Raw genomic sequence first — 6968 nt, forward strand, 5'->3', positions numbered from 1 at the left:
ACGACAAAAGAAGAAGAGAAAGAAAACTAAAAAAAAAAGGCGGGACAATAGTTAATTAAATATTGAGGATCTAACTAATTTTAACAATTAAGTTAAATATATTTATTTAAAAAATTAAAAAATGATTCCTCTGTTAAGATAAGTATGTGGATGACCACGTGAGTTTACCTTCTCCATATTGAAGGAACCTCTCTCCAAGACAATTAAAATAAATTAAGGTTGAAATCAAAACCTTTTCATGTGTATAAATAGTAGAAGCAACTTTTGAAATGAAACAGCAATAATAAAATATATGCAAATGCAATTTTCTCTTTCTTTACTTTTAATACTCCTTTCTATCTTTATATATATACACATTACAACATATAATAATATATATATATATATATAAATCATTATTCAGCTAATTATTTTAATGCTAGAGTCTTCTATTTATACATCTTTATTTATATTTAATATATCTTTTATTTATTTTACAACACGTTATCAGCACGAGACTCTGATCAAATTTTAGGAAGACTCAGGTAACAAATTTTTATTATGTCAAAACTCTCTCATCTTGAATTCAATGCTCTTTATATATCTGGAAACAATTATTTATCATGGATACTAGATGCTGAAATTCATCTTGATTCAATGGATCTTGGAGATACCATTAAGGCTGAAAATAATGCATCCCAGAAGGATAAAGCCAAAGCCATGATTTTCCTTCGTCGTCATCTTGACGAAGGGTTGAAAAATGAATATCTTACATTAAAAGATCCTGCAGATCTTTGGAAAGACCTTGAAAAAAGGTATAATCATCAGAAAATGGTGATACTTTCTCAAACCCGATATGAATGGACGCACTTGCATTTGTAAGATTTTAAATCTATAAATGAATATAATTCTGCAATGTTTCGAATCACCTCACGAATAAAATTATGTGGGGAAAAGATAATTGATCATGATATGTTGGAGAAAACTTTCTTAACCTTCCATGCCTCAAATGTGCTCCTGTAGCAGCAGTATCGAGAAAAAAAATTTAAAAAATATTCTAAGTTAATTTCTTGGCTTCTTGTTGCTGAACGCAACAATGAGTTGCTCTTAAAAAATCATGAAGCGCGCCCAGCAGGCGCCGCCCCGTTTTCTGAAGTAAATGCGGTAAATTACCCCAGAAGAGGTAAATGGCAAGGTTTTAATAACAAGAAAAATTATGGAAGGAAAAGGAATTATATTCAAAAGAGAAGATCTCACCAGAAGTGGGATAAAGAAAGAAATATCGGGTAGAATAAATCAACAGAGGATAAGTGTTTCCGTTGTGGTGGAAAGAGCCATTGGTCACGTACCTGTCGTACCCCAAGGCACCTAGTCGATCTTTACTAGGCATCTTTGAAAAAGGACGACAAGAGAAAAGAGTCGAATTTCGTTTCAAATGATGCTGAAAATTCCACCACTCATTATGATGTATCTGATTTCTTTAAGGATCCTGAAGGAAATATTGGTCATTTGATCAATGATGGAATAGTTTAATGTGTGAGATTGTTAAGCATTCATGTAAATAAATAATGTAAAGAACTTATTGTTATGTTTTATTTTCTATGTATTTAAGTTCAAATATGATGTATATAAATAATGAAATATTAATGTTTATGAATTTTGAAATTATTAAATGTGTCATGTTTTAAAATAAAATTTTAGTATATGACATTATTTTTATGTACAGTATTTCTCAGAAAAATAATTTCGATCAAGTATTCAATTTAACTGTGCATACTACTCATTTTATTATTATTTGTCTTTGAAGAGAATGGCAAGGATATGTAATGAAGATGTATGCCTTGCGGATAGTGCAAGTTCGCACACTATTCTCAAAAGTGATATATATTTTACAAGAGACTATGAATGAGGGAAGTCATGAGTATTTATGTATCACAACTCATGATTTAAATAAAAAGGTTATATTAGAAAAGTTACCCTCACTTTCATCTGGGTTGTATTATACCAAGATTAGTGCAATTGAATCACATGCCACTGTAAACCAGAAGTTTACTAGCCCAAATGAATTCATAACTTGGCACGACCGTTTGGGTCATCCGGGAACAACCATGATGAGGAGAATTATTGAAAACTCTCATGGACATTCACTAAAGAACCAGAAGATTGTTAAATCTAGTGAATTTTGTTGTGCTGCATGTTCTCAGGGAAAGTTAATTTTAAGGTCATCACCAGTAAAGATTGGATTTGAGTCCCCTGAATTTCTAGAAAAGATTCAAGGTGATATATGTGGACCTATTCATCCACCATGTGGATCTTTTAGATATTTTTTGGTCCTAATAGATGCATCTTCGAGATGGTCACATGTGTGCTTATTGTCCTCTCGCAACCTGGCGTTTGCGAGATTACTGGCTCAAATTATTCGATTAAAAGCACAATTTTCAGAAAATCCGATCAAAGCAATTCACCTTGATAATGCTAGTGAATTTACTTCCCAAGCTTTTGATGCTTATTGTATGGCTAATGGAATAAGTGTTGAACATCCAGTAGCTTATGTTCACACACAAAATGGGTTAGCAGAATCGCTTATTAAACGCCTCCAGTTAATTGCTAGACCCTTGCTTATGAGAACAAATCTCCCAACCTTGGTTTGGAGGCATGCTATTTTACATGCCGCAGCACTTATTCATTTGAGACCAACAAGTTACCATCAGTTCTCTCCTATGCAATTAGCTTTTGGCCAGCAGCCAAATGTTTCCCATTTAAGAATATTTGAGTGTGCGATATGTGTTCCCATTGCACCACCTAATCACACCAAAATGGGACCCCAAAGAAAATTGGGAATATATGTTGGATATGATTCTCCCTCTATAGTGAGGTATCTTGAGATACAAACGGGAGATGTATTTAAAGCCCGGTTTGCGGATTGTCATTTTGATGAATCAAAATTTCTAACATTAGGGGGAGAGAATAAGATTCATGAAAAGGAACTTAATTGGAATGCATCATCGTTGATGCATTTAGATCTTCGATCAGGGCAATATGAACTAGAAGTTCAAAAGATTATACATTTGCAAAGAATAGCAAATGAATTGCCTGATGCATTTTTCGATACAAAGAGGATAACCAAGTCGTATATACCAGCAGAAAATGCACCAATTTGAATTGATGTCCCAGTTGGACAAATTGCCACTGAAGCAAATACACGCCAGAAGCGTGGCAGGCCTGTCGGTTCCAAAGACAAAAATCCTCGAAAGAGAAAGGAGGTAAATACTATTCCTGTTAAAAAAGACATAGTAGAGACACCTGCAGTTGTCCAAAATTCTGATATAGTTTTAACGCCAGAAGACGTTAAGGTACATGAAAATTGTGAAAATGATGAGATCTCGAAAAATTATGTCTTTACAGGAGAAAAATGGGACCGAAATAAGACAATTGTCAATGAAATATTTGCATATAACGTGGCATTAAATATCATGCATGAAAGTAAGGATCTTGAGCCAAGATCAGTTCAAGAATATCGACAAAAGAATGATTGGCTAAAATGGAAAGAAGCCATGAAGGCTGAGTTAGACTCACTTGCAAAACGTGAAGTCTTTGGACCCGTAGTTCGTACACCAGAAGATGTAAAACCTGTTGGATACAGGTGGGTATTTGTGAGAAAATGAAATGAGAAATGAAGTTGTGCGCTACAAAGCCCGACTTGTGGCACAAGATTTTTCACAAAGACCCAGTATAGATTATGAAGAAACGTATTCCCATGTAGTGGATGCGATAACATTGCGTTATTTGGTCAGTTTATCTGCATATCATAAAATGCATATGCATTTAATGGATGTGGTAACAGCCTACTTATATGGCTCATTAGATCGGGATATCTATATGAAAGTCCCTGAAGGATTAAAGATATCTAAACCATCCAATGAATATTTACAAGGGTTATACTCAATCAAATTGCAAAGATCTTTATATGGTTTGAAACAATCTGGACGAATGTGGTATAATCAAGGTTCTGAAAACCGAACCGGTCATCGAACCGTTCTAGCTCCTTTACCCACTCAAAAGAATCTTAAGTTGTTATATGAGTGCTGAGATAGCTGAACCTAGGAAATTGGCTGCACCTTAGATGGCAGTTTTGCAGGTTTTTTCACTTCAGAAACCAGGGACAGCTGCAAATCAGGCTCAAATATTAGCTAAATATATATCAAAGAAAGTATGGATCATATTAACATTGGAGAAATGGAATACAATATGTAAGTACCTTGCTAAGTAAATCTGTAGGTGGTTCATAATTAAGTCTCTTGTCATTTGGTTCCTATAAAGACAAAAGAAAGAAAGAGGGAGTCGGAATTCAAATAAGAAACATACACAGAATGATTCATTCACATCTCAAATACAAGCATAAGATTAGTACATTACCAGTGGATATACTTTGATACTTCGGAAGACACCTCTTTCACCTTTGTTCGATCGTTGCTAATAAAAGCACCACACCCAGTTATAATCAATCACTTTACTTTACTAAAATAAAACATGAAAAATTGAACCTATTCAAAAATCAGTTTTACAAACCGCATCCTTAGGCTCTCCTTGGGGTTTGTTAGTCATTCCATATTTCTCCTACCTTGAGCCATCGTTAGAGTTTGTCCTAGAAGAGTAATATAACCAGATAACAGATTATAATTGCTCACTTAAATGCAAAGATAATGAACAAGTCTAGAATATGAAATTGACGAAGAAGAGGAACCAGATTTCAATTTTGAATTTCAACCACAACAACAATAAGAAGAATCAAACAGAAATTGCAGATCAAACACGAATTCAAAATTCAAATCCAGAAATTCAAAAAAAAAATAACTGTAAATCCAGAAAATCAAGTACGCTTAGAGACAATTGCAAAGAAAGTAGATTTATAAATCAAGTACGCCTAAACAAAGTTCACAGTTCAGTTCACACTTCACAGAGCTTCACAACCTTCACACTTCACAGTGAAAAAAATTAGGGTATCCAACTATTCTGTTAAGAGGTCAAGAGCTAGAAATAAATTAATTTATAGCAGCAGCAGCATAACAAATCCATTTTAAGCAATAATTTCAACAATAACAGTTACCTATTCCATAGTCAAGTGCAAAACCTATTCACAAGAGGAGAACCTGTTCGATTCATATCAATTTATATTTTTTTCTTATTCATTAGAACAAAGATACTTACTAATGCAATGCAGCAAATTGAATTACCCATGAAAACAATATGTCACTCACTTTCAGCTTCACATACACTATGGTTTTTTAAATACTTTTTAGTGATACAGGTGCCAAAAACAGCAATCTGCTCTTAAATAATACCAAAGTCAATTCTTGATTGAATCGTAAATCCTAAATAAAAAATAATATTGTGGATTCACAATTCTTGGCACCGTTTCTGGAGGTAATCTAACTGCTATGGTGTTTAATCACATCAGTAAAGAACCAATAATCAGTAAAGAACCTGAGCTAATCACAAAATATTCATTAATCAATAAAATCGCAACACACAAAATCAGAGCTAATCGCAAAAACAGAGCATAAAAAAGTAGGAAAAAATGAAGAACAACTGAACAACTGAAGAACAAGCGAGCAAGACGTTCACTGACCTTCGAAGGCGACGCCGACAGACCCTTCATTGATGGACGACACCGACCACACGACGGCAAGAAGATGAAGCTGATGGCAAGAAGATGCAAAGAGTAGGGGATGGGGCGAGCTCGCGGAAGAAGAGAGCAGGGGAGTTGGAGACTTGGGTGCAGTGGCTACACGGACGAACGGTGGCCGAGCTCGACGGACGGACGCGGCAGTGGCTCGACGGAGAGGCGGCAGTGGGTCGAAAAAAGTAGCTAGGGTTGGATAAGGGAGAGTGAATGATTTGGGCAAGCAGAACATAGGCTGAGAGGAGTGAGAACTGGTGAGAGTGGAGGCTGAGGCTCGAGAGGAGAGGAGAGGAGTGGGTGGCTAGGGTCTCTTTTCGTTTTGGGCTTTTGGCCCTTTCACCATGCAAAACGCAGCGTTTTGCCTAAATTTAAAAAACCGGCCAGGTCACGGTTCGGTTCGACCGACCGGTTCCCGGCCGGTTCGGCGACTCAATTCCGGTTTTTAAAATTGGCGGTTTTACTATCTATCCGAACCGTATTTAACAGCGGTTCCCGGTTGACCGGCCGGTTTGAACCGGTTTTCAGAACATTGGGTATAATCGTCTTACTGAGTATCTGGCCAAAAATGGATTCAAGAATGATGATATATGTCCATGTGTTTTCATAAAGAAATTTGCATCTGGATTTATTATAATTGCTGTGTACGTTGATGATTTAAATATCATTGGGACTCCTGAAGAGATTCCAACAATTATAAAAACTCTAAAAGAAGAGTTTGAGATGAAAGATCTTGGAAAGACTAAATTTTGTCTTGACTTGCATATCGAGCATACAAAAGGTGGGATCTTTATTCATCAAGCAACATACACAGAAAAGATCTTGAAGAGATTTTATATGGATAAGTCACATCCATTAAGTACCCCAATGATCGTAAGATCTTTGGATGTGAAAAAGGATTAATTCCGTCCTAAAGAAGAAAATGAAGATATCCTTGGTCCTGAAGTACCATATTTTAGTGCCATTGGAGCGCTAATGTATCTTGCTAATAATACGCGACCTGATATATCATTTGCTGTGAATTTACTAGCAAGATATAGTTCCTCTCTAACCAGAAGACATTGGAGTGGAATCAAACAGATCTTTCGATATCTTCATGGAATGGTTGATATGGGATTGTTTTATCCCTATGGATCCAAGTCACAATTAGTTGGCTATGCAGATGTTGGATATCTGTCTGATCCACATAAAGGGAGATCTCAAACAGGATACCTATTCACATATGGTGGTACAGCTATATCATGGAGATCCACGAAACAAATGATTGCTGCAACATCCTCTAATCATGCCGAAATACTAGCGATACATG

At 35.7% G+C, this 6968-nt stretch overlaps 1 long non-coding RNA gene across 1 annotated transcript; it reads right to left on the minus strand.

Moving 5' to 3' along the window:
* Positions 1-4027: 4027 nt before the first annotated feature.
* On the minus strand, positions 4028-5935 carry LOC107479914 (uncharacterized). Its single transcript, XR_001590339.3, has 5 exons — positions 5609-5935; positions 4549-4624; positions 4396-4452; positions 4238-4291; positions 4028-4145 (listed from the first exon to the last, which is right to left on the minus strand). It is a non-coding gene; the product is annotated as an uncharacterized LOC107479914 (long non-coding RNA).
* Positions 5936-6968: the final 1033 nt, after the last annotated feature.

This window comes from Arachis duranensis, chromosome 3, assembly GCF_000817695.3.
Source record: "Arachis duranensis cultivar V14167 chromosome 3, aradu.V14167.gnm2.J7QH, whole genome shotgun sequence".
Taxonomy (NCBI): domain Eukaryota; kingdom Viridiplantae; phylum Streptophyta; class Magnoliopsida; order Fabales; family Fabaceae; genus Arachis; species Arachis duranensis.